At 42.2% G+C, this 27,676-nt stretch overlaps 1 pseudogene; it reads left to right on the top strand.

Annotated features, from left to right (window-relative positions):
- The first annotated feature begins 335 nt into the window (after positions 1-335).
- On the top strand, positions 336-27,410 carry LOC126282381 (venom carboxylesterase-6-like; annotated as a pseudogene).
- The last annotated feature ends 266 nt before the right edge of the window (positions 27,411-27,676 follow it).

Here is a 27,676-nt window from a genome sequence, read left to right as displayed (position 1 = left end):
AAGATCTTGGAGGCGGTTTAATAAACTAATATTAATTGCTGGAGTTATCTTTAGAAAACTATTAAATTTCCGCCGTATCTCAACTATAAATTCCACAACGGCTACATACTGAAACCTTACAAACGCATCTTGTTTACACGCGACCCGAAAAACACCAAGTTCATCAAATGACAAAAAATTTCTGTGTCAGAAAGTAGGAACTCTGAATAATTTACACATGCGAACTAGCAGCTATTTCACAGCTTATGTGATGAAACATCCTCCTAACACAGTCTGACCGTCTGCAGAGGCGACCGATGCTGGACTCCTAAAACGGCGCTGTTCAACCAGGAAACATGGGTCAGGCGCCACTGAAGTCAGTTAAAGCACTAAACATGAAAATTGCTGAAACTCTTAATTTAACCATTTATACACATATGATACATCAAATCACAAGGAAATTTTCCGAGATATATTATCAATTTTCTTTTATCTGCCATAGTTTGTTTATAAACAACAATTTCTATAGTTTTCCTCTATTTCCGGATTTATAAGTGTAAGTATTCAGAAACAATTTAAATTAAACATTAGTTAACCTGGTATATATGTCAAGTTTACGGTATCGTCACTAGTTTTAATGTTTCTCTGTTTATTTAGTAAGAAAAGCTGTTTTCAGTTGCGTGAAGTCCACTTTTCAGTCGCTCATTTAAATGTGTTAATAATTTCAGCGAATCGACTATCACAGTCCAATACAGTTCTACGTGATGTAACCATAGACACCTCGTTTGTCGCAATTGCATAATGCGTTGCCGAGACATTCACTTTTACATTTCAGGCATTATTCATAACATTTAACTTGCCATATCTTATAAACTAATGCAGCTATCGAAGGAAAATTCTAAAACGCGTAATTTTCCTCTTCAAATGAGGTTATTGGCTTATCAGTGATAGACATGGCTCAGTCTTTATTAATTCTGGGGTAAGCTTTAATTTTGCACTCGACGTGAAACACGGTCATGAGAAACGAGGAGTCATTTTGCTGCCCAACGGACGGCTGTTCCGATTCACTGGGTCGCCCTAGCGGGCAATGGAAGTGCTGAGATAACCCCATCTGTGGAGCATAGTGTGAAACTGGCCCTCCACGTGCTCCTGACTAGCTAATTTGTCAACACCGATTTGGCCCGATCCCAACCGCCGCCTGTGCGTCTGCGGTCGCGTGTTTGTGACTGAATAAGGTCTCTCTTCCCTTTAAAATACACTGTCGTGTTAAAATAGACACCAACTTTCATATGTAGAAACACGTCTACTAACTTTCGTTATGTCGCATAACTTCTTCTTGGTGTTATTTTTTTCTGTCAGTGTCCTAAGCAGGTGGTCGTAACGTTTTGGCTCATCGGTATGTCTTGCTTCGCCACTATCGCTTGAAAATAAATATATCTTTACCGCAATCTGTAAGCTGTGTGATCTGATTTAAGCGACAGCCTGGAGTCCACAATTCAACGCTTGGAAAAAAAAAAAAAAAAAAAAAAAAAAAAAAAAAAAAAAAAAAAAAAAAAAGTGAAAAGACGTCGAACTTTTCTTGCTTTTCGATATTTTAGTCAATTAATACCGCAATTTTTGCAAAAACGCATCTCCCATTAGACATACGTAATTTGAGCCACTCCTTGCCTCGTGTGTTGACGTTCGCAGGCCCCGCAGCCTGTGACCTCCTGGTCCGGAGTTCGAGACGCGCTGTCCTTCGCGGAGAAGTGTGCCCAGCCATCGGCTCTCGGCTCTCTCTGCCTGCTGCTGGCTCCGAAGACTGCCTCTACCTCAATGTGTACGTGCCGGCTACGTAGAGCGGTCTTTTCCCCGTCATGGTTTACATCCATGGCGGTGCCTTCGTAGGTGGGTCGTCTTCCAGCGGCACTCCAGACTATTTTGTGGAGAAGGGCGTTGTATTGGTGACAACCACCTATCGTCTCGGTGCTCTTGGTGAGTTAATCCTTTCGTTTGCGCTTTTATGGAGTGAAGTGACAATTTAGGCGTTAAATTTTGATAGTATATACATAAATCTGTTAGCCATTTATTGCCTGGTTTGATGCCGAAGCAAATCATATCGCTATCAAAATTTAAATATTACAATCTATTTGTAAGAAAAGCTATTACTGTTTGGAAGAACGCAATTATTGGAATATTACCGAACCATCAGTTCGATAAGCCATGGCGGTAAAACACTGACACAAACTTTTTTGCACAAAAATGGAATTATTGTCAATATCTGCCCTCATGGAAGACCAGTTTGGATTCTGAAAAACGTGTAAGGAAACGCGAAGCAGTACTGACGGATTTCCCTAGAATACATTGAAAGGCAAACCTACGCGTATAGCAGAGGTTTAGCAAAAGATTCGGGAACTGTTGACTGGAACGCATCCTTTGAAACTGCGAAGGCAGCAGTGATAAAATACAGGGAGAGAAGAGTTACCTGCAATTTATGCAGAAGTAAAACTGCAGTTATCAGAGTCGGAGACATGAAGAAAATCAATCGTTGATAATGCAGGGAGCCACGGTTTTGGCCAATTCTCGCTGCTATACAGTCTTTACATTGAATAAGCGGTAAAGGAAACCGAGGAGGGATTCGGAAAGGAATTTAACCCCAGACAGAAGAAATTACACCTTTTATATTTACCAACTGCATTGTGGTTCTATCAGAAACGGCAAAAGGCTTTAAGAATAGTTTAGAGGAACGGTTTCTTGAAAAGATATTGTAAGATGAATATCAGCAAAGCTAAAAAAAAAAAAAAGGGATTGAATGTACTCGTGTTAAATCAGGCGACGCTGAAGGACTTAGATTTCAATGAGTTTTACTATTTGGGCAGCAAAATAATTGACTCAGGCCAAGGTAGAGACTGCGTAAGATGCAGACTGGTGGTAGAAAGAAACTCGTACCAGAAAGAGAAATTTGTTAACATCAAATGTAAGTTTAAGTATATGGAACAATTTTATGAAGGTATTTAGATGTATTGTTGTCTTCTGCGTAAGTGGTACGTGGACGATCCACAGTTCAGACAAGAAGAGAAACTAAGTTTTTAACATTTGGTTCTACTAAAATATGCTAAATGTGTGATAGAATAACTAGTAAAGAGTTAGAGGACAGAATTGGGAACAAAAGCAGTTTATAGCCTTAACTGCCTAGAATATGACCTCGGTTGGTACGGTGCAGCCTGGCGCTGATGCTGAATTATCAATTTGGTAATGGTAGGAAGCACGAGGGGTAAAGATTGTAGAAGGAACCTAAGGCTTGACTGAAGTAAACAGGTTGAAATAGATGTAGGTTGCTATTCTTATGTAGGGAGAAAGAAAGTTCCACACCATAAACTTGTGTCGACTGCTGCATCAAACCGGCATTTGGACTGAAGACCGCAACAAAACAAAACCATTTACACCGGAGATCGCACTATGCTATCGCCGTTTGGTAAGAAAACTACATTTCTCCGTATACTTCTGATGTACTTGTACCCTGACGTAGCCTAGGCACTCGTACCGAGACTTCAGGGTGCACCAGCCGACATCGAGTCGTGATTCTGTGTCCAGGCGATGAAAGGTAACGCAGAAACTTCCGAGAAATAGCCAATAGCAAGCATGCCAAAACAAACACCTTTCGTCCTGAAGAACGTAACACAGTTGTAGAAGGCAGTATTGTAGAGAATCTAAGAATGCATATGAACGAGCAGAGGCCAGAGAATCTCTAACCTCCCTGTGATATGCACGCTTCTGAATCCACCGACATTTCTGCTGTGAAGATAAATTTTAAACAAAAGATTGATTTTTATCTATTTCCAGAGACGATTTATTCATATGCCACATGTAAGCACCGCGCTTTTTCAGTTCTTTCTGGAAATTCGAAGCTAACTCTGAGCTTTAGGGGGTCCCTTACTGTGTTACTGTGTCCGTAGCGTTTAAGCAATGCACACTGTCTGCACTGTCTGAGAAAAAGAAGTGAAAGACCTAGAAGACATGTCAATACAATTTCGTACACATGCACTTCCTCGGCGGGCAGTGAAATGATTAGAATTGCATATGAATGAGCAGACAAGTGACAGACAGAATGGCCACAAAGTACTTTACTGTTGTACGTGTTTAGTATCGTTGCCTAGTCTGTTAGAGCATACAAGGGCCGTTAACATGGTCCGACATTAAGTAATTACTGTGAAGAACACGAAAACGCCGCATACTCATATGAGAAAGCGTTATCAGCATGTGACAGAGTTTCAGAGGGGTCTCGCTGTGGGCTGCCATTCGGCCAGATGCTCCTATCGAATAATATCCAGATTTTTTTAGGTATTCTAATGTCACACTGGCCCAACGTTGGCTTGCCTAGGAACTCGAGGTCAGGCACACATATCTTCAAAGTTCTGGTCGACCACGTCTAATCACCACAAAGGAGGATCGCCATATTGTACGCTTTCCACACCGTAACATCTTCACATGTGCGCCTGCCATCGAGAACATGTAATCGGCTCCCGGCAACATTCTGTTTCATTGCGCACCATTGGTCGAAAACTAGCAGCTCCCCCACTACGGAGTTACTGGACCATGTGTAGACTGCCATTAACACCGCAACACCATTAACACAACGTCGGTGCAATGGTGTGGTGACCTGGAAACATGGACTGCTGAAGAAAGTGTCCTACTGTGGATCTGCAAAATCAGCATGATCATGGTCGGCAAGTACAGTGGTGAGCTTGGGCAGCTCCCATTCTTCCGTTGTTTTAGGGAAGCACAGCAAGTGTTACTCCTGCGGTGATGGTGCAGGGAGGCACTTAGTACCATTGCTAATAATGATTGCGGAAACACTAATGGCACAAATTCACGTCACATGCATCCTGCGTCCTTTTGTGTTACCTCTTACACAAGTTTCTTGGTGCAATTTTTCGACAGTATAATACTCCTCGAAATATAAAACGTGTCTCTAAGAACTGACTGCGTGATGTAGATGTGCTCATGTGGCCAGTAGGATCCACAGCTCTGTCCCAAAAACCACATGTGTGGGACCAGGCCAGATGTCGACTCAGTCGCGGTGTCCTTATTCAGGATATGTAGAATGAATTGCAACAGTTGATGGCCATTTTATCTCTGCAAAACATACAAAGGTCATACGACACACTTTCTAACCAAGTCAGTGCATGAGCAAAGACCAGAGAGAGCACAACGCTATACTGCCAAGTTCTTCCTAAATTTGACACAATTTTGTAATCACTGAAATAACACTATATTCCCTCCCGACTTGAGAGGTTTCATTTTGTTTCTTCCACTCTTTCAGTGTACTTCAATTTTTTTGTCAGGCAACGTATTTAAGAAATTGATGGTTCAGTACATCAGTTTTTTCTCGGATATCCCAATGAAACTTCTATGACTATCTGCAGAATTTTATGTATTGTGATATCACACATCGATAGCACCTCACTGACGTTCTACATTTGATAACGGAATTGCAAGTTTCCATTAGACGCCGACAGAGGTCTCGCGGCATCTGGAGGATCCAATGGTGCATAACCGCTGAGCCATGCCTCCAGCAGCTCTAGATTACGAGAGCCCTCTGCTGTAGAAGTACAAGATGACCAGCGGCAGCCACTCAACCCATTTGCACTTTAAGCCTCATCCTTACGCTACCGTTCATGCTAATACAGCGAGCCACATCCTAGTTGCTATTGTTTGAGCTGTTTCTAATCCTTGCTGCATTAGTCCTAACAAGCCTTGATTCGCTTGGAGAAATACAAGTAAAATATATCACCTGTTTGCTGTGTTAACTTGTTCGCTAATTATTTCTGCTCCTGCCAGCTTTCCTACGATGGCAGTCGCCGCACCACTCTGTAGCCCACGTCTCCTTACCATTGTGTGTGAAGCCATACACAACATACATTATGTTAGACACTTTGTCTCATAACAAAAAAATTAGACACTGAATGTTAAGGCGTTTGTATGTACGATAAACGAGGCGATTACGTCTAACAGTCCACATGTTTCAAGAAATCGTATTTGGTAATTTCGTGTCGGCGTGTGGCAGGTTTCCTGAGCCTGCAGAACACCGACATCCCAGGCAACGCGGGCCTCAAAGACCAGGTGCTGTCTTTGCAATGGGTGCAGGTGAACATCGCGGCCTTCGGCGGGGACCCCAGCAAGGTCGTCATCTTTGGGGAGAGCGCGGGTGGCGCCTCCACGTCACACCTCTTCCTCTCGCCGGTGGCTGGCGGTGAGCATTCATTAAACTGTCAAGAGCAAAAGCTGTGTGTATTCGTTTAGGAATTAGAACACCGATAAAGAACATAAGGAAATTAGATGTATTAGCATGTTTGAGAAATTAATGCACATCTTTCAGGTTCTTTACTTCTTTGCAACCCCTTTGGAGCATTACATTAAAACCTTCTAGATGTACTGACGTCACCTCTTATGAAATACATAAAACAATGAAATACTAAAGTGGCTGACATTCGGTTATTTTGCAGCAACCTTCTTTAGGTAAAGACGAGCTATGAATGGATGCTTCAATATATCGCATTTTTGAACGTTTCATAACACCACCGACGTCACATTTCTTAAAATTTTATTGGGCCTGAAATACTACTGGTGTGTACTAGGAGAGAGTGATGGGATAAATGGTAGACTATTCATAGATAACACAGTTTGCTACTAATTGGTAGCCAACTAGGAATGAGCGTCGAGCTTCCGTGGGAGGGGGGAGCATGCGGTGTTGTTCCCCAAGAATTAGTTACGAAGAAAAGAATTGTAAGCAGTGTGTCCCTTTTCCGTGAGGACTGCTTGTGTGAAATTCCAGACTTCAATGCTACCTAGTGGAGAGTTGTGGCATTACGATCCTTGAAGTTTCAACAACAGCCATGTAGAACTTGTTCTAGCTTCATTGCAACCGAAGTACTGCCACGAATCTAATAGCACGTGTCCAACATCCGTCGGAAAACGGCAATGGAGCACTGAGCCAGCATCAAGTTTTTTGGGTTCTCCATCCTTTCTGGGCGAGAATTCAACGGATTTGACCCTAATACTGAGATTCAGCCTCCTGGTTGCGCCTCCACAACAACGCTCTGGACCACATAGTGAACCACTGGGAGCAGTTCTATTATTTCATTTTCTGTACCTGTCTTCCCCTTGAAGCTTGTAGATCTTATTGTTTTACTGTCGTATCCGTTGCCTCTTTCAGTTCTTGTTTGCAACTATTTTTCGCACTGATGCGGTGGCTTCGGGGGGTTGGCGAGTGTAAAATATGAGTCACATGATGGTGGGATTTAGCGTACAAGTACGGCTTGCTAGGTGGTTTCCCGGCAGGCCTTGGGTTCTTGTTTGCCATTGCGAATTCTATGGATTTTCAGGGGCCGAAGAGCACCGTTACTTTCTTGTTCTAGAGTGAACTGCACTGTTTTTATGCAGTCTGTTAATATGCTGATGGAACTGAGATTCTCCATGGCCAACCGACGAATGCGTCCAGGTATGTCGGTTATTTTAATGTTTCAGATTTCCTAGTTTTATAACGTGGCATGGTAGTACAGTGTGTTTATTTTAACTGAATACTTTGAAATATCTCAAAAACTGTACATCGGATCAAAAAAAAAGTTATAATTCCTATTTGTTTGTCTCGGAGAGGAACATCCAATGATACTATACTCGAAACCCCCACCCCACACCGTGCGTTGGTGGCGGGGGGCAACTTTGAACTTTTTAGTGGGCGCTCCTGATTTTTAATGCAACGGCAAAAGCTACATCCGTTTTGTTTGAATCGTTTCCTTCGCTTCATTCACCACAGATGGGGCCGTAATCGGAGTAATAGATATGGGTACACAGTCGTAATTTACGACATGCTACTCAATGGCCCTTGAATACTCAATGACACGTGGGACCCCACCTCCTTGTTGCAAGGTTAGGACATGCCAGCATTTCATCATTTCTAATTGTAAGCCCCATTCGCAACGTTGTATTCCTTCGATGCATCGAACAGGCAACTACTCAACGCTAGACTGTGATCGTGGCTCGGGGCGAACGCTACTTTACTTTTCCAGTTAGAGTAAGGGTACAAACGTAGTACCGCCAACTTCAATATACTTAGTGATCCGCTTTCCAAATGACCATACACAGGATTGAAGCATATCTGCGGGAAAGTCAGCACAAGCGTTCTGATGCCGTCAACCATGTCTTCACGGCCTGTTGGCACTTTTTGGTACACCATACCTTTTAAACATGCACGTAGAATGAAGACCCTGTGGGCCAAGTAATAGGGCCACATCTGCCGATCCATCGACCAGTGTAAACACGATCTAATACCTAACGTTCTTCAGTTGCGTAATGCGCCGGGAAATCATCAAGCTGAAACCATACACGCTGTCGAACGTCCATGGTGACATCCTTCAGTAGTGCCGATAGTTCCTGTCACAAAAAATTCGATATTTGTGTGCAGTCAAAAAGTTGTGGTCCCGTGAGTTTGTTCCTCATGATGTCACACGATACGTTAACCGACCAAGTATGTTGCTGGCCAACTTGCCGTAACCGCTGGGAATTGTCCACAGTCCAGTTATGCCGCTTAACGCTACCATGGTTTGTGAATGTAGACTCATCGGAAATTAGTACCCCGACAAAGGAAGCGGGAGTAGTTTGAATTTGTTGACGTGCCCATTCGCAAAACACTACCCGGTTATGGAAATCGGCGCCATGAAGTTATTGATGCAGTGACACGGTGTGTTCCGGCGTAACCACAAACGCCGGAACGAAGATGTGAAACGAAAGACCAGAGAAGGCAGAGAAGAGTCGGCGGCCAATGGTGCGCGGAGTGCAGCGCCAGGCGAGCCCCCTACAACAGCTGCATGTAAACGCACCTGCTGTTAGCTTCGGCCGCACAAGATCAGCCCGAGTGTGCAACGTGATTAGTGCTACGCTGTCAGTATCGAGTGTTTCCTTAGTCTCTGTGTATAGCAAGAAATATTATGTTTTCACGTCGCCTCTCTCTAGCGACATTTGCTGTAAAGGAAGTTAAATATTTTCAGTTCGCTTTCTGGAAATAAACCTACTAATGTTATTTGTTTGAAATTGTTGAATAGGATTCAGAGAACGGAGCGTCCCGTAGGCACCCTATTAGCGATGAGTGGGAAAGACCCCACTCGGGGTATAGATGATTCCTACCTACGGACATACCGGAATCGCAGTGTAATTGCCGGGCTCTTATCTTGACAGTTGTGAAGCACTGCAGTTATTTCATTAGCTTCTCCTGTAAGACGTTTCCTTCTGCTGGTCTGTACGCTGCCATCATACACAAAGGCTTTCACAACCTTGTAAGAGAACTAACGAGAGACTGCTTTCTCTGGAAAACGTTCGGCGTGATTTCCATAAATCAGAATCATTGCTATTTTTTCTTGTTTGGCTGCAACATTCATAGTCCACTTGCTCCACTGTTCTGCAAATGATAGGTAGGTGTGCAGGTACTAAACAATGTGGAAGTATTATAATGTTTAGAACCGCGCTCTGCTCCAGTCTGCATGACGGTCGCAGTGTACTACCGTAGTTCGCTGCACGACCACGGTGGAGCGCCGAGTAATCACGTGTTCGATATCTCGAAGGAATACAAAGTTGGAATGCGGTTTTCAATTAAAAGTTGTGAAATACTGGCCTGTCCTACTCTCGCTGCATGGAGGTAGGGTCCCACGTGACACTGGATACTCAAGGCCCATTGCGTAGCATGTCGTAAATTATAAATTATCTCATTTATCCACAATTATTGGTTGATGATTGTAGTTTTATCTTCTCGTACTCGCCAGTCCTTGGTTTCCCCTTTGAAGGTGCATCTTAAAGCTCACTCCTTGGACAGATTAACCTCATGCTTATGAAAACTTCTGAAGTAAACTAAGCAAACTCCGGTGCCTTTCACAGTTTCTTACTCTTTTCTGTCGTAGAGCGTCCAAGTTGTTTTCACTGTAACTAGTCTCGAGCGCTTCACACTTAACAGATGTGATGTTAATTCACCACTACCATAAATCACTTTCATAACATCACTCTGTAATCTTCACAGTATTACTTTTGCTTGTATCGTGCTAAGGCCATTGAAAAGAAATTAGTAACTTTCAGACTTTCCTAGCCAGGTACTACAATGTTGAATATCTTCATTGTGTTGTTGTGCTTCGGCTCTCTTGGACGCCTCCTGCCACAAAGCACACCACTTTCCAGGCTCGAGCTGTGTCACGCCCTTCGTAAATGAGTAACCTATCCAAACCACCTCTTGGTGGTACAATCTGAGGACACTATCTCTCGAAATGAAACGAGCTGTTATACTGAGTGAAAAAGGCATCATATGTTCTCGTATGCGCGTGTATTGGGACCACGGGATCATTTCACGTCTAGTTACTGTAGTTTAGGATTTGCATAATTGCCCTAGATCAGGGCCGCACAAGGTGCATGCACCGGTGCATCACACAGTGCAGAGTGCAGAAGATGGCTGCGCTATGTAGACGACGGTGCAGACCCTCCCACTCCTCGGCTTTGCGCAACAGCGCTGCCTCTCACTTCCTTAGCTTGTGTCACTCGCGCCGCCTGTCTCGACCTGTTACAAAGCTTTTACCCGGTTGTCTCGTCATTGCCAAATACTAATGTACACTAGGTGGAGAGCTTAGTTTGCTGTACCGGTACAAAAGAGATTTATATAATAAATGTAATGGTAACAGTTTTAAATTTGGTTTCAACATAAATGTATCTTCTTATGTGCTCTTTATTTTATTTGCAATTATGCTACTAAGATCTGGAACAAGAGATTGGCTGACAGCAATTCTGAGAGAATTTTTTAAATTACAATTAGAAAAACTCGCACGCAATCTAGTTTTTGTACAAGACGAAACAGAAAAAAACCTTTCACATATACAAGTGGAACCATACATAGAAATAATCTTCGCTGCTTCTCTGTGTAACTTGAGAAATTCTTTCTTCGCCAAATTCTGATAGAATTGGAGCAAACCTTTTAGTAGTAGTAGTAGTAGTTTTATTCATCCGTAGATCTCTTTTTACAAGGATATAGGACATGTCAAAGTATTTACAAGCTTAGATCAATTTACAATAAGCTAATTCGTATACACATATATTTACAGACTTCTAGTTAGAGACAATCATTAGATTTTACTCCTGGTATACAATAATTTATTTACAAATAACTCATTAAATAATGTAATGCCACACTATTCACTCATATTTCACTATCAGTCACTGCACACACTATACACACATTGTTTCATAACACTTCACTCACTACATACACACACACACACACACACACACACACACACACACACACACACACACACACACACACAGGTGATCCTTGGGCCATTTTCTGTACTGCAAGTTCCCATTTGCTATCCTGAAAAACTGAGTCAGCATCCCTTCATAATGAGTGAGATGTTGAGCTCAGAAAGAGGAAGAGGTGTTAGTATTGTGCTATGCATAGCTTGAGGGGAGAGTGTCTCTAGAAAGGAAAAAAGAAGAAAAATAATAAAGTGAAGGTGTTATGTGGAATATTGGATGTATTATAATCATCATTATTATTATTATTTGTTTGTATAACATTTTTTTTATCAAACCCCTACTCTGCTTTATCTAAGTAATCCTTCAATGTATAAAATGTATTGCATAACAGGTACTTTTTAGCTGCCTTCTTAAATAAGTGTATTTTTGAAATTTCTTTAATCTCTTTTGGTAATTTATTGTACAGTTTTATTCCTTGGTAGAAAATGCTGTTTTGAGTTTTATGTTTATTTTTTCTTGGTAAATGTAAGTTGAGTCTATCTCTTGTTGCATGGTCATGGACAGAGCTGTTTGTGCAGTAATTGCCAATGTTACTTTTGATGTGTACAACTGACTGGTAAATGTGTTCACATGGAGCAGTTAAAATTCCCAGTGTTTTGAACAGATCTTTACAATGAGCTCGACTACTATTTCTGGTTATTATTCTTATGGCTCTTTTCTGGAGTTTGAAAATTGTGTTCATATTTTGTGGATTTGTTCCCCAAAAAAGAATGCCATAGCTAAGAATTGAGTGTACATATGAATAATATGTAACTAAAAGACACTGCATGTTACACACAGATGATAGAATTCCAAGGGCATAACATGCTGATGACATTCTGTTTGCAAGTACCTTTGTGTGTTCGCACCACTTCAGCTGAGAGTCAATATTCATTCCTAGAAATTTTGCATTTGTTACACAGTCTATAGAGGTGCCATCTACATTTAATTTAACATTGTCATTTTTCCTCTTCAAACTGAAGTTCATGGCATTAGTTTTTTTTATGTTTAATGTCAATTTGTTGCTTATTGACCAATCGTAAACTTCCTTGAGAGTTTCATTTGCTTTCTCGGTAAGGAGTTCTCTTGTTCTCTCAGTGACTATAATATTGCTGTCATCAGCGAAGAGAATTTTCTCACCATGAGTAACGCTACTGGGAAAGTCATTGTCATGTATTGTAAAACACATCCTTTCGGTGAACATCGTTTTGCAAGTCAATTAGTTCGAAGTGTAAATCTGAAGGCGCACTTTCAATATCCATCGAAAGAGGTTTCACAAAAAAATCGAGAATTGGCTGCAGATAGGTAATTTTCTGAAACAATAACAAAGCCAATGTTAATAAATGAAAGTAATGTAAGCCGTTGTTTCGAAGTACTAAAATGCGATAGATTTTAATAAATATGTAATGTGTACTACTGGTTTTAATGCAATGTTACACTTGCATATGTAACGCAATCTCCTTTATTTAGCTGTATGTCATATACCGGCACATTACCTGGAATCGGTCGTTAAACGCATTTTCAAGGGATTGTAGCACCTCGACGTATTTTTCAAAGCGCGCTCCATCCTGCACAGATACTGTCAAACAAAAACATAGTACCGTTTTCATTAGAGCGGTTATAAAAATCAGGCTGTTTTAATAAAGGTACAATTTATATCTCGCTTACCTAGTTCAGGAAAGTGTTGGGCATTTTTCTCTGAAAGGTTGTTTTTGAGGAGTTCCAGTTTATACTGGAAAGCGTTTATTTTGCTGATCATATCGTTGATGATATTGTTTTCGTTTTGGAGTATCAGGCTTAAATCCTTTATGTGAGCCATAATGTTTGCTAAAAATCCTAAATCAACTACCCATTCAGGGTCATGAAAAAGTGGCTCCGGACGTCCTTGGTCTCCAAAAACTGAGCCACAGTGTGGCGTAGTCGAAAAATTGGGTAAATCACTTTCCCTTTGTTCAGCCAGCGCACCTCAGCGTAGGAGGGAATATCTGGATACTCCTCTTCAAAGGAAATCAAAAATTCTTTGCATTGACGATGAGTGAGTCCATGAGAACGAATGTAGTTCACGATACACACCACTATCTTCATCACATCTTGAAGACCGATAACTTTCGCACAAAGAGCCTCTTGGTGTGCAAAGCAATGAACGGAAGGTAAATTCGGCATGTTAAGTTTTTTCCGCAGTAGGCCAATAAACCCTTTTGCTTTACCGCACATTGCTGGTGCCCCGTCTGTGGTTACGGAAAACAGCTTTTCCCAAGGGAGTCCTATTCCTTCAGCTGCCATTTCAACAGCTGCTAAAACATCCACCCCTGTAACAGTGTCCTTCAACGAAATCACATCCAGGAGCTCTTCCGTTACATGTAGGTCGTCGTCCACGCCACGCAAAAATATTGCTAACTGAGCCGTGTCGTTAATATCCGTGGACTCATCAAGCGCGATGGAGTACACTAGGAAGTTTTCAATTTTGGATGGCAGTTGTTCATGCAAATTCTCAACAATGTCGTTGGTTCTCCGATGTATTGTCATTCTGGAAAGTGGTATTCCGCTGTACGCGGGAGCTAATGTGGGATTCATTGTCTCTAAAACGTGCAACATAATGTTTTTTATTAATGGCCCGTCCATAAATGGCCTTTCAGTTCTTGCTAAACGTAGAGCACCTTTGTAACTAGGTCTGAGAGTATTTTCGCAACACCGCTCATCTTCTTCACCATAAAGTAGAGAAAAAAAAGATATGTTAGAAATAATTTATGCGAAAACGAAAACTAAGGAATCCAAACAAATGTTATTTCTTTTCGCATTACCTTTATCCAAAATATACATGCTACAGTACTTGCAACAATCCTCGTTTGTAGGTAGAGAATTCTCTTCTGCCAGAGTTTGCAACTTCCGTAATTCTTCCTCTCTGGCATCCCCTGTAATATCACTACACTTTTCTGAATGCAATTTGCTGTAGTGCCTTTCAATAGACGATTTTCTGACACACGTAATTAGTGTACCTCAGATTAGACATTTGGCTTTATCGTCACAACGCACAAAAAAGTAGGACAGTTCCCATTCCGGTTTAAATCGATTTTCGACAATTTTCCCTTTTTTTTTTTTTTTTTTTTTTTTTTTTTTTTTTTTTTTTTTTTTTTTTGGAGCAGATGGTTCCATTATTCCGGTAATAGTCTTGCGCTTACGTATTCCAATGTTGACTAAGCCGTCTGGCAGCGCATTCGGCAGCGCACAGCGTCGGCCTCACCTAGCAAGCCGAGTTGAGGCGAAGGATGCCGAGTTGAACAGATGCACTGTGCAGGCACTCGCTGCACCTCGCTTTGCACGCGTGCGGTTTTCCGTGTTTGTGCGGCCCCGCCCTAGATCATTTATAGTGAATGCTGAGGGGAGGGGTTTAAGGTACCTCCTTATTGTAGTTGATGTGGAAGCTTACTACTCGCAAACTGTAGGTATTTGGGCGAAATTGCTGCCTCGATACTAATTTCATTTTAAAGCGTTATCTCATGTAGTCAATCTGGAACATGTTGTGTAAATTAAGAGTGAGGAGGATGAAAGGAAAGGAAAAGGAAGGAAATAGTGTGGTCAGGGCTTTGTGCGGAATCAGCGGCAACGAGTAAAAGCACATGTTAGACCAGGACTCAAACCCTGGTCTCCTACTTACTAGGCAGCTGCGTTACGCACTGCGGTACAGAGACACAGTATTTGTCACAAAAGCTCCAACTACCTCGGCACGCTCCCCGGCCAAATCTCACTCCCAACCTGCCCCACCTACCGCAGTCTCCGTATATGTCCTCCATGCTCGCTAGTTTGAGATCTCGCAGGAGGTTTAACGTAATTGTGCATCCGCACTGCAGGTGGAAGATTCCTGCCCATCGAGGCGAATCATTTATATGAATGCGTGGTGTCAGTTCTTTTGGGCGTGTTCGAAAGAACAGACACCACAACCCAATCTTACAATATGGAAGAGTGTCGTTCCCTAAATGTCGGAATGTGTGTCAGAATAATGGCTTGACACTTTATTTTCTTTTTACGAATGTGCTATACAATCAGTATATCACTGTAGATAAATAATTGTATTCGGAATTCGGACATTGTGGGAGCGGTTTAGCTCTAATGCCAAAGGTTAACTTTCTCGGCAGGTCTCTTCAGCGGGGTGATCATGGAGAGTGGAGTAGCGACGACCTCCTGGGCACTGACAGAGAAACCCCGCGAGAGGGCGTACCGGATGGCGGAGGCGCTCGGCTTCCAGGCGCAGAGCGATAACCACACTGACGACGACGACGCGCGGCTGGCTGCCTTCCTTCGCGCCGCCAACTACTCAGACCTCGCCGGTGACGCCAATATCGCTCTCTCTGATTTCGTAAGTGCTCCAGTTGTTAGTGCGTAACATATTTTCTGTGTAATTTCATCACCTAATTACACCTGAAATATTCAGCCAAAAACAAATTCCTGGTATCCACAGTGTCGGAAAGAATGCCATAATCGTCGCATAAAGTCGGAAGAATATAGTACTTGCAGCGTAGAGATATCAGGAGTATGAAGTTTTAACCACGCCCTTCGCTGAATTTCCCACAAGTAGGCAGTCGTGTAATGATCAGTCCTAACAGTAACTGCGAGCATAGTATTCCGAGTGACGTGTGTCTGCTGCGTTGCCCGTGTTTGGTAACAAGGTCACAATTTCTCGATCCGTCAGTCGAGGACGGGGCTATTGGCGTTGACGTCATTATTCGGCAGCTCCACCTGCACCTGCGCGATCTCCATATTTCCTACGTTTAAATCGATTTCTACAGCGACGGAAAACACAAATCAGAATAGCTGAACCCACACATCATACGGCTCTGTTTTAGCTGACAAAGTGTTTGAAGATGTTCTGCCTGGAATCTCATTGACTGGAGTAGGATTGTCATCGGCGATCAGTCCCGCATCGAACTAAGCTCCGATGACCATCGTAGACGATCCAACACGACGGTTGGACAGAATTTGGCACGATATCTCCCAGGAGGACATCCAACAACACTGTCAATCAATGCCAGACCGAGTAACTACTTTCTTGCGGGCCACAGGTTGACCAACGCATTATTGACTTAGTCAGATCGTGAAGACTCTTCTCTTGAATGTATCATCCAATTTTTTCTGAAATTATAACAATTTGTACATCTGTTCATGTACCTCAGTATTTGTATATCATATATACCTATTTACGTCCCATCAGAATAATTCCTTTGTTGTGTGTCGTTAGCGTGTATAAGACATTCGTTAGTGTTAAAAGATAAGCAGAATGCCCAAAATTAGACAGTTTTTTTCCTCTTTGGTCCTGTCGTAGTCTGAATTTTTTTTATTGCATCTCATATTTTGCATGTAACATGCCTAACCTACCTAACTAAAACGTATAAATGAAATGAAAGAGTAACTGGAATTATTGGAATACTTTCCTGGATATCTTCAACCATTTGTGAGCACTAAAAGTGATAATCAAAAGCAAGCTTATTCTGCAAAGACTCTAATAGGAAATTCCTGTGGTCTGTGGAATACAATGTGGAATTACATCTGAAGTGTATTAATGTGTACATGACTATTTACGCCTAACGATCCTGCTAAGAATTGATTGGATTATATTACATTTGTTAAATATAAAAATTACAAATGAATACAGTATTTGAAATCAGTATCAAATGACAGGATTAAATGTATCACTTAAAGGTTTTTATTTATAGTAAATCTATATCTTAATTGTTTTAATTTCCACAGTACGTTAATTAATTGCAAAACTGATTTAGTAGCTCTTTGGAAAAAATATTCATAGACAGTTAACCTCTTTCTATAAAGAATCTAAGCTTGATCAAAAAAATATTAAAATCATTGTATTAATAACAGCCTCAGAGTCAATTCCCTGGGTGACAGTTATTACTTTGAACCGGATAGAACAGTTCCAGGTAGACATTTACACGAATGTTTTGGTGAATCTCATTAACAGGTGCTGTGCAGGTCGTGTGTTGCAAGAATCGACTGTTGGGCAACATCCATACTGCTCGTGGCGAAACGCAGTCTCTGTAACTGATGGCTGCATGCATGTCAGTGACCAGGTCAGACTACAGAAAGCGCCTACCAGCAATGACTCCACCTGACTGTAATAACCGTTTTTTCTAGTTTGGGAAACTGCAGCTCCTTACAATAACACTTCATGAAAAATTTAACCTCTTTTATTCTATTGCAGCCGATGTCAGACATATATATCCATTTTAAAATGATATCTGAATAAGACACTGCAACTGATGTGCATTTGAGGCTAAATTTGACATGTGATGTTGACTCCTGTTGCTTATACGCATTACTAAAATCTTGAATGATTTTCGATCAGCCGTTCATATGCGTCACATTACGTATAGTAGCAAAATATCCTCCAGCAGAAGACTTTCGAAATTTATCTCTAAATTCTCTGCCTTATATGTTATGAGATGGCTGAGATTCATCGACCTGCCGCATTTTCTCATACCAAAACTGGTAATTTTTAAGTCTCAATTTCATGCGCCCTGTGACTAATATGTCTGAAAAGACCGCGAACAGAATCACTGTCTGGGACGGGGAGGTGGGGGGGGGGGGGGGGGAGGGGGAGGGAGGGTATGATTTCTTGTTCGGTTCATATTTGAGATAGGTTAGTGGACTAATTTAGCCCGGACCAGCGGCTGTTTGTACAGCCATTCGAACATTTGTCTCACTGTAGCTGTGTTCAGTATATTAAGCAAGGTTTGAACGGCGAACAGGAACTGACGCCCAAGCAAATTTTGCAAATTAGTTAATTCATTTCGTAAAACGTTTTAGTTGCTCTGAAATTAATGCTCAGCTAATGCCACCATTTGTATGTGTACCGTGTGGATTTTCCGTGCAGAAACATTCAAGAAACATGTTTTTATGGGATGTTTTTTAAGCCAGTCGTCTCTACACATCAAACTTACACGAATCGGTTCAAATTATGCACGGAGGCAGATAAATGGATCAAGTCAAACGAACTTTTATCATCCAACAATCGTTAACCGTTGTCAAGAAACGATGATTAAATGTCGAGCTAAATGTAGCCCACTTCTTCTCGGTAGCTTTTTAAGTGCGCCACTTCTATATTTTAAACATATACGAATCGGATCAAACTTGACACGAAGGTAGATAAATGAAGAAAGGCAAAACGAAATTTTTTGTCCAGTAATATTTATCCGTTCTCGACATAAAATGGTTTCAATTCGAGCTAGACATATCACGCAAGATTAGTTCTAACGTGAACTGAACGTCCGGAAACGGTTAAAAGTGAATCAAATAAATAAAACACATTGTTGTTGTTGTGGTCTTCAGTCTGGTTTGATGCAGCTCTCCATACTACTCTATCCTGTGCAAGCTTCTTCATCTCCCAGTACTTACTGCAACCTACATCCTTCTGAATATGCTTAGTGTACTCATCTCTTGGCCTCCCTCTATGATTTTTTCACCACGCTGCTCTCCAACACTACATTGGTGATCCTTTGATGCCTCAGAACATGTGCTACCAACCGATCCCTTCTTCTAGTTAAGTTATGCCACAAACTCATCTTCTCGCCAATTCTATTCAATACCTTCCCATTAGTTATATGATCTACCCATCTAAGCTTCAGCATTCTTCTGTAGCACCACATTTCGAAAGCTTGTATTCTATTCTTGTCCAAACTATTTATCGTCCATGTTTGACCTCCATACATGGCTACACTCCATACAAATACTTTCAGAAACGGCTTCCATAGACTTAAATCTATACTCGATGTTAACAAATTTCTCTTCTTCAGAAACGCTTTCCTTACCGTTGCCAGTCTACATTTTATATCCTCTCTACTTCGACCATCATCAGTTACTTTGCTCAGCAAATAGCAAAACTCCTTTAATACTTTTACTGTCTCTTTCCTAATATAATTCCCTCAGCATCACCCGACTTAATTCGACTACATCCCATTCTCCTCGTTTTTCTTTTGTTGATGTTCATCTTACATCCTCCTTTCAATACACTGGCCATTCCGTTCAACTGCTCTTCCAAGTCCTTTCCTGTCTCTGACATAATTACAATGTCAACGGCAAACTTCAAAGTTTTTATTTCTTCTCCATGGATTTTAATACCTACTCCGAATTTTTCTGTTGTTTCCTTCACAGCTTCCTCAATATACTGATTGAATAATTATTGCGATAAAATTGAAAAGTCAATTTCAAAATTCTAGCTTCAATCGGATTTTAAGTGTAAAAAGTACATTTTTTGTGATTTTTTACGCGCGCCAACACGTTTTTCTGCAAGGTTTTTGAAGCACGTCACTTCAACATTTCAAATTCGTGTGAATCGGTTCAAATTCTGTAAAAAGGTAGACAAATACATGTAATCAACGGTCGTCCTATTGTTTTCTGAAAGCTTTAACCGTTGGCACAAGACTGAAAGACAATAGAAAATCTATAACGAATCACGCATCGCCAGGGTCAACAAAAATCTACATCAGTTGCAAGGTATGGCGGGCTAATGTCAAAATTATGACAGAGCGTCAGCCGGTAACCAGAATGAAAAACCTTGACATATTCGCGCTTTTTTACGAGTTTAACACTATTTCCCTCAACACAGTGAGCTCTCTTAGCTGCAAGATTTTTGCACACCTCAATCTTGCAAGTTATAGGCTTAAGTCTCTGATCATGTGCCCAGAAATCCAGAACATTGGCCAGTCATAGTAATCAGTACATAATATCGTATGGCTGAAGAGCATAAAAGTGATAGCTTAAAAAGTTTTTCTGGGGGAATGTAATTTCTGGGCGTAGATTTGTTCCATTTTTTGCTTTATGTATGGGGGGAGTTTTTTTCCCCAAGGGGACAATTTCTCCCCCATAGAAACCCCCTATTACATATATGATCAGAGGTGTAAAAACAAAAAGACACGAATTTGTGTGCTGCTAGAGAGTGCGATACACTTATAACAGGAAGTATGTGGGAGTGGGTGTACTTCTGTAATAGGAAGTATCCCAGAGTGGGAAAGCATGCATTCTTAGATTGAAGACACCATGTGGCCTATTGCATGACATGTCAAATGCTGTGTTGGATGACATGATGTCATGTGCCATGTCAGATGACGTAACATAATTTGTACTGGACATGATGCTTTGTGTTACATGTCAAGGGTGTTAATACTAACAAGGAACAAAGTACATATATGTCAAGATGTTTTGATTTAAATGTCTCCAAAACTGCCAGATATGTCCAAAAGCTAGTGTAATATTAGTAATTTTCGCCTGACACACATCAATATACACTCAATAGTACACGCCTGATGGCCTAAAGTTATGACACAAATGTAAAGTAAAAGAAATGAACGATCGCATGTTATTTTAATAGTATAATAAATCCCTGATTCTGTTGTCAAGTGGCCCACCAAAATATTCACTTTTTCTACATTTTTCAAAAAAAAATACCTTTTTTTTCGGCTCCGCAATAGCAACGCTACACTAGTTCGCTTCTTTTGCATCCCTAACTCTTCCCACGAATTATTCACATTTTTTGTCCTATGATAGAGGCATTTTTCATTCTGTGCTTAGTTATTCCAGTATCTGACAACTCTATGTCATGTTTCGGCCTATATCTTATTGCCTCACGCTGTATATTGCCACTGACCCTGCAGATCAACAATACGCTACCACGCTTCCCTTTCCACCATATAATGGCGCTAATGGGGGTAGGAAAGCGTCTGCAACATCACAGTCTGCCGACCTGCTTTCTCTCTTTTTCAAGCTTGCCTCGCACACACAGAGCTGTAATCTAGTTCTCGTAGCGCTGTAACATCCTGTATAACCATACGTCTTTCCATTTTAATTTAGGAAAATTGTGTCCAAGTGATAATTTGAGTATAGTTACGGTGAATATTATTTGGAGACACGAATCGCTAACATATGTTGTACTATCATTAACTCTGATTTCACTATGCAGGAGAAGTGGTGCCCAGGGCCGATAGCTTTCGCGCCAGTCGTGGAGCCAGCATCAGACTCTGCAGTGATCACCGAGCCTCCAGTTGACACCATCAGGGCCGGCAGCTACAACCAGGTGCCCATCATACTGGGCGTCACTTCCGGAGAAGGAGTTATCGGACTCTTCAGTACGTAACAAAATCTGACTCCACTTCCATCACTTTCAATCATGTGACTCACTTGCAACTTTTGTTATAGGTTCAATTTGAAAATCGTTCTATTTGTCCTTTTTGGTATGCAGGTAAATTCAACGTCATGTGGGTCTATGCCTTAGAATGTGTGAATACAGCACATTATAGTACAAACCTTATTCACTCGTTCATATTACGCCAAGCATATTAGCCGTTGAAGTCTGAAACTGCTCTTTAGCTCGAATATAAATAAACCTGGTTCGTCAGATGACAGTGGGCGTGGGCGATGCGGCTGGCTGGGATGCCACGTACTCACGCAATAATACTATGACTGATCGCGGCCTGCAGTTGAAACAAAACATACATTTCCAAAACTGTTGTCAGAGTCTTCTTCAGCAGTGGTCGTGGTAGTAAGACCATTAGATTTAGCCATCGTGATGAGTATACGTCAATACCGTCTTGGCAGTAAGACAAGTGGATTTAGTCATCGTCCACTAACGGATGCCCTACAGTAATATAGTGATTGATTTTCACTGACGTCTGTTGGTCGCTAGAACTGATATAGAATTTAACGAAATGATAAGGTACTCGGTGAATTTTTCACAAAACGTTCATTTCCCAACATATTTTCTTTCACTTCCTGTGTGCACTACCATCGTCATCCCGCTCTTGTGGTGTACTTCGGTTTACAACATCCCTTTTTAGTGGCAGTTCATCTGCCAGAAATCACATTTACTTTTTCTTTGTGACATGCCAATAATTTGAATTTTATGAGTGTAGAAAAGTGACATTGCTTCCTGTGTTTTGAAGGCAACTTCAGGCTTCTTGTCAAGGAAAATCGCATCGTAAACGTCATTCACTACTTCCATGAAGAAAGGTAGGCTAAATATCCAAACGATAGCCCACGCGCCACTGTTGAAACGCATCGTCGTTCATATTATTGCAATCATTGGTTTATGAACTATCAAATAACATCTCAAAAAGTATGTATACCATTAAGAGAAGCTTCAATGTCTCCGTAGGTAAAAACGCAATTTCGAGTATTAACTTACAGCTAGATACGCGCGCGCTGTATTTAGCCATTCTTTTACCTCTAACCGACCACGAAACGCTGTGGTTGCTGTGGCTTCTACTGTGGCTGAAAGTGATGTGATAAATAGTGTATGGGTTTGACATAGCGGGCGAGGACCAATTTAAGCGCGAAACACCGTAGTGTACCGCCGCTTCATGTGGCCTTTACAGTAGCACCACTGCAGTAAAGCGATCAATAAACGTCTATTTTACCTGCTTTCATGTTTAAATGATTAACACTCCAGTAGTCAGGAATAACGCCATCGACATTTTGCTATAAGAATAAATAACGCAGCAAGTTTCAACACTCCTGGAAATGGAAAAAAGAACACTTTGACACCGGTGTGTCAGACCCACCATACTTGCTCCGGACACTGCGAGAGGGCTGTACAAGCAATGATCACACGCACGGCACAGCGGACACACCAGGAACCGCGGTGTTGGCCGTCGAATGGCGCTAGCTGCGCAGCATTTGTGCACCGCCGCCGTCAGTGTCGGCCAGTTTGCCGTGGCATACGGAGCTCCATCGCAGTCTTTAACACTGGCAGCATGCCGCGACAGCGTGGTCGTGAACCGTATGTGCAGTTGACGGACTTTGAGCGAGGTCGTATAGTGGGCATGCGGGAGGCCGGGTGGACGTACCGCCGAATTGCTCAACACGTGGGGCGTGAGGTCTCCACAGTAGCTGGGCTACGGTCCCGCACACCGTTATGCACCGTTAGGCCGTCTTCCGCTCACGCCCCAACATCGTGCAGCCCGCCTCCAGTGGTGTCGCGACAGGCGTGAATGGAGGGACAAATGGAGACGTGTCGTCTTCAGCGATGAGAGTCGCTTCTGCCTTGGTGCCAATGATGGTCGTATGCGTGTTTGGCGCTGTGCAGGTGAGCGCCACCATCAGGACTGCATACGACCGAGGCACACAGGGCCAACACCCGGCATCATGGTGTGGGGAGCAATCTCCTACACTGGCCGTACACCTCTGGTGATCGCCGAGGGGACACTGAATAGTGCACGGTACATCCAAACCGTCATCGAACCCATCGTTCTACCATTCCTAGACCGGCAAGGGAACTTGTTGTTCCAACAGGACAATGCACGTCCGCATGTATCCCGTGCCACCTAACGTGCTCTAGAAGGTGTAAGTCAACTACCCTGGCCAGCAAGATCTCCGGATCTGTCCCCCATTGAGCATGCTTTGGACTGGATGAAGCGTCGTCTCACGCGGTCTGCACGTCCAGCACGAACGCTGGTCCAACTGAGGCGCCAGGTGGAAATGGCATGGCAAGCTGTTCCACAGGACTACATCCAGCATCTCTACGATCGTCTCCATGGGAGAATAGCAGCCTGCATTGCTGCGAAAGGTGGATATACACTGTACTAGTGCCGACATTGTGCATGCTCTGTTGCCTGTGTCTATGTGCCTGTGGTTCTGTCAGTGTGATCATGTGATGTATCTGACCCCAGGAATGTGTCAATAAAGTTTCCCCTTCCTGGGACAATGAATTCACGGTGTTCTTATTTCAATTTCCAGGAGTGTATATCTACTACGTTTACATGACTACTCTGCAATTCACACGTAATGGCATGGCAGAAGATACATCGAACCACTTTCACAGTGTTTCTCTACCGTCTCACTCTCGAACAACACACAAGATAAACCAACATTTAAATAGTATAGAGTAAGCTCTGATTTATTTTATTTTGTTAAGTTAGTCATTTCTCCCTATGAGGTGTGCGTGAACAAAATATTTTCACATTCGGAGAAGAAAAGTGGAGACTTTTGTGGAAAGATCTCAGCGCAACGAAAAACGACGTTTGTTTAAATGACTGCTATTGGAACTCGAGTGTCATACCCGCGGCATCCTTTCCATTATCTTTCGAGTCGCCCTTCTTTGATGTTTTTCGATGTTCTCCGTCAACCTTACATGGTAAGGACATTATACCGCACAGCAATACTCGAGCAGAGGACGGACAATAGTACAGCAGGCACTCTCTTTAGTTGATTTGTTGCATGTTCTAAGTGCAATAAAGTAATAAAACGTGATCTTTGGTCCTCTTTTATCTGTGTGGATGTTCGAATTTATGCTGCTCGTAATTGTTATCTCCAGTTATTTAGTTGTATTGACAGCCTTTAGATTTTTGTGATTTGTCGTACAACTGAAATTTAACGGATTCATTTCAATACTCATGTGAATGACCTCATACTTTTCATTATTTAGTGTCCATTGCCACAATTCGCACCATACAGATAATCTGTCGAAATATTTTTCCAGTTAGTTTTTATTTTGTGATGACTTTACAAGTCTGTAAATGCTCAGATTGTCTCTTAAACTATTTATGTAGATTCCGAACAGCAGAGGCCCTGTAACTCTTCTTTGGGTAAAGCCAGAAATCACTTTTGTTTTATTCGATGGCTTGCCGTCAGTTACTTCTACTTGTGACCTTTTCCGGTCGCAGGTTCGCATCCTGCCCCGGGCATGGATGTGTGTGATGTCCTTAGGTTAGTTAGGTTTAAGTAGTTCCAAGTTATAGGGGACTGATGACCACAGATGTTAAGTCCCATAGTGCTCAGAGCCATTTGAACCATTTTTTGTGACCTTTTCGACAGAAAACAACTCCAATCGTACGTCTGACTCAATAGTCCATAGGCACGCAATTTGATTACAAGACACTTTTGAGGAAAGGTATCAAAGGCCTTCTAGAAATCTAGAAATATGGAATGAATTTGAGATTCGTTGTCGATAGCGCTCATTACTTAATGGGAATAAAGAGATAGTTGCGTTGCGTAAGAACGATATTTTCTGAATGCGTGCCGACTGTGAAATAGATCTTTTTTTCGATTTGTGTTCCAAACTCCTACTGCAAATTAGCGTCTCGTTCGGAAAACGAATTTGAAGGATGGTGTTTGTGACACTATCGTGTTATGCGTTATGTAAGAAACAGAAACGTCTGTTAGCATTTGCGTCCTGCCCTGCCGAGGCGGCCGATTATAATTCTGCCACACTGCTGCCGTCACTACGGCTTCCAACATTTGCTGTAATCGTCGCAGTACGCAAATTCAGATCCACCGATAAATAAATTGGAGCTACATGTGAGATGCAGGAACCACCTCAGCTCACTCGTGCCCATGTTTCACAATTATACTGACATTACTGGAAGTCCCATGAATCAGCAAATAATCCATTGCAAAAATTACTGTTTTGTCAGTAATCGATGTGATTAGACTTTTGCTAAGTATTACTGAAAGCTTTCTGTGAAAATTACGTACGATAATTATTTACAAAAGGCACTCACAAGGGAAACATGCAGTGTGTAACAGCAACAAACAGACTTGATGGATGGATATGTACCTAGTTTAACAGTTCGTCATGGGCCTTTAAGTCACAGTCTCTGCGCAGATAAAGTGACTACTACACAACAGGTGTAAAGCAAAGCATTTGGCTGTAAAATTGTCGGTATGTGAACCTTTCAAAGGCTACCGTGGCAGAATATTACCGAAGCACCTCTCACAAATCTTGGCAAATTCAGATAATATTAAAGGCTGTTACTGACACCAGAGAAAGTGTTCACATATTCATACATGACACGGGAACAGAAACTGAGTGTAGCAAACCAAAACAGAAACCCTGAACCCAGTTTTTTAATGCGAATTCACAAGAATGATCCAGGAGTAAGATTTCCAAAGATGAGTGATATGGATATTTGTGTCAGTGGCGCAGAAAAACAGCTAAAATAGCTGAAACTGAAGAAGGCCCCGAGGTCCAGTGGAATCCTTGTTTTATTTCGTACAGAACTTTCATCTGAGTAAACCCCACTTTTAAGCACAAGATGCAGTAGACCACTCCAACAAAAACTGTACTTTTGGTTGGAAGTAATTATAGGTCACACGCATTTACATGATGCATTTACACGCATTTACACGAAGCTATCCTCCAACGTCGTTGACAACCATTTGTTGCCGGCCGCTGTGGCCGAGCGATTCTAGGCGCTACAGTCCGGAACCGCGCTGCTGCTACGGTCGCAGGTTCGAATCCTGCCTCGGGCATGTATGTGTGTGATGTCGTTAGGTTAGTTAGTTTTAAGTAGTTCTATGTTATAGGGGCTGATGACCTCAGATGTTAAGACCACTAGTGCTTAGAGCTATTTGAACTATTTTTGAGCACCTGGGTGTCTTCGCCTCAAGCAACGAGTCTAAACGTAATAGCTGTCAGTCCCCATTTCGCCACAGCAGCCGTCAGCTACCTTACCTTAGAATCAGTTGCGGTGAAAGGTTTTCCATTTGCGTACCAAGCAGCTAATATACGACTTGCCAGTCTGACGTTAGTTGCATGCCATCATCACGGTGTTGCCATTTTAATGGATAGAAGTGTGATTAATTACCAAGAAACATAGACCTAGAGGTTTGACCATTGAAATTTTTCAGTCATCATAACATTAAACGGTGTGAGTATAGGCGTATCCTATCTCCCTGTACGCAGATGAGAGATTTGTTGCGAACGTCAGCTGATGATAAGTACGACATACTATCGTGTCCTATAACAGACGTGAAATCGTGGTGTACGTTTCATTAGCCAGCAGAAAGCCTTAGGTGCACCTTACCTGGAATTGTAGCGGTGTCATTCTCGCAGAAGCTGGCTGTTACTGGAGAGCTGTTTGTGTGTTACAGACTCTCGATTGCTAACAGAAGCGGGGCAAGCCGATATGAAGGAGAACTTCACGGCGCTGATCGGCTCCCAGCTACCGCTGCCCACGGAGGAACAGCGGACTCGTGCAGCGGAACAGCTGGAGCGCTTCTACTTCGGGGACGAGGGCTTCTCCATGGACCAGATGCAGGCAGTGGTTGATGTAATTATAACACATTCTATTATGGCCGAGGATAGTTACCATATCGTGCCGAGTTGGTTGCAATCTGGGTCTCCTATATAAGGGGAGATCAAAAAGTTCCCATTTGAGGGCGTTGCTGCATCCTGTACGCAACGTACCGCGACTCCAATGCGGTTGCATAAGCACCGATACGTAGGAAGAGCATTATTGAGGCATTCTTCTCATTCCGACGTCCGTGCGGCAACTGCAGAAACTTGACCTATGGAAACGTTGTTACTAAATGCGTCCAAACAAAACCAACACGCTGTTATTCTTGCCTTGGCTGTCTGTAGGACAAGCAGTGGCAGGCATCCAACGGAAAATGAAGA

Source organism: Schistocerca gregaria, chromosome 7, assembly GCF_023897955.1.
Source record: "Schistocerca gregaria isolate iqSchGreg1 chromosome 7, iqSchGreg1.2, whole genome shotgun sequence".
Lineage (NCBI taxonomy): Eukaryota > Metazoa > Arthropoda > Insecta > Orthoptera > Acrididae > Schistocerca > Schistocerca gregaria.
The sequence above is the reverse complement of the archived record's forward strand: the minus strand, read 5'-3'. Positions and strand labels throughout refer to the sequence as shown.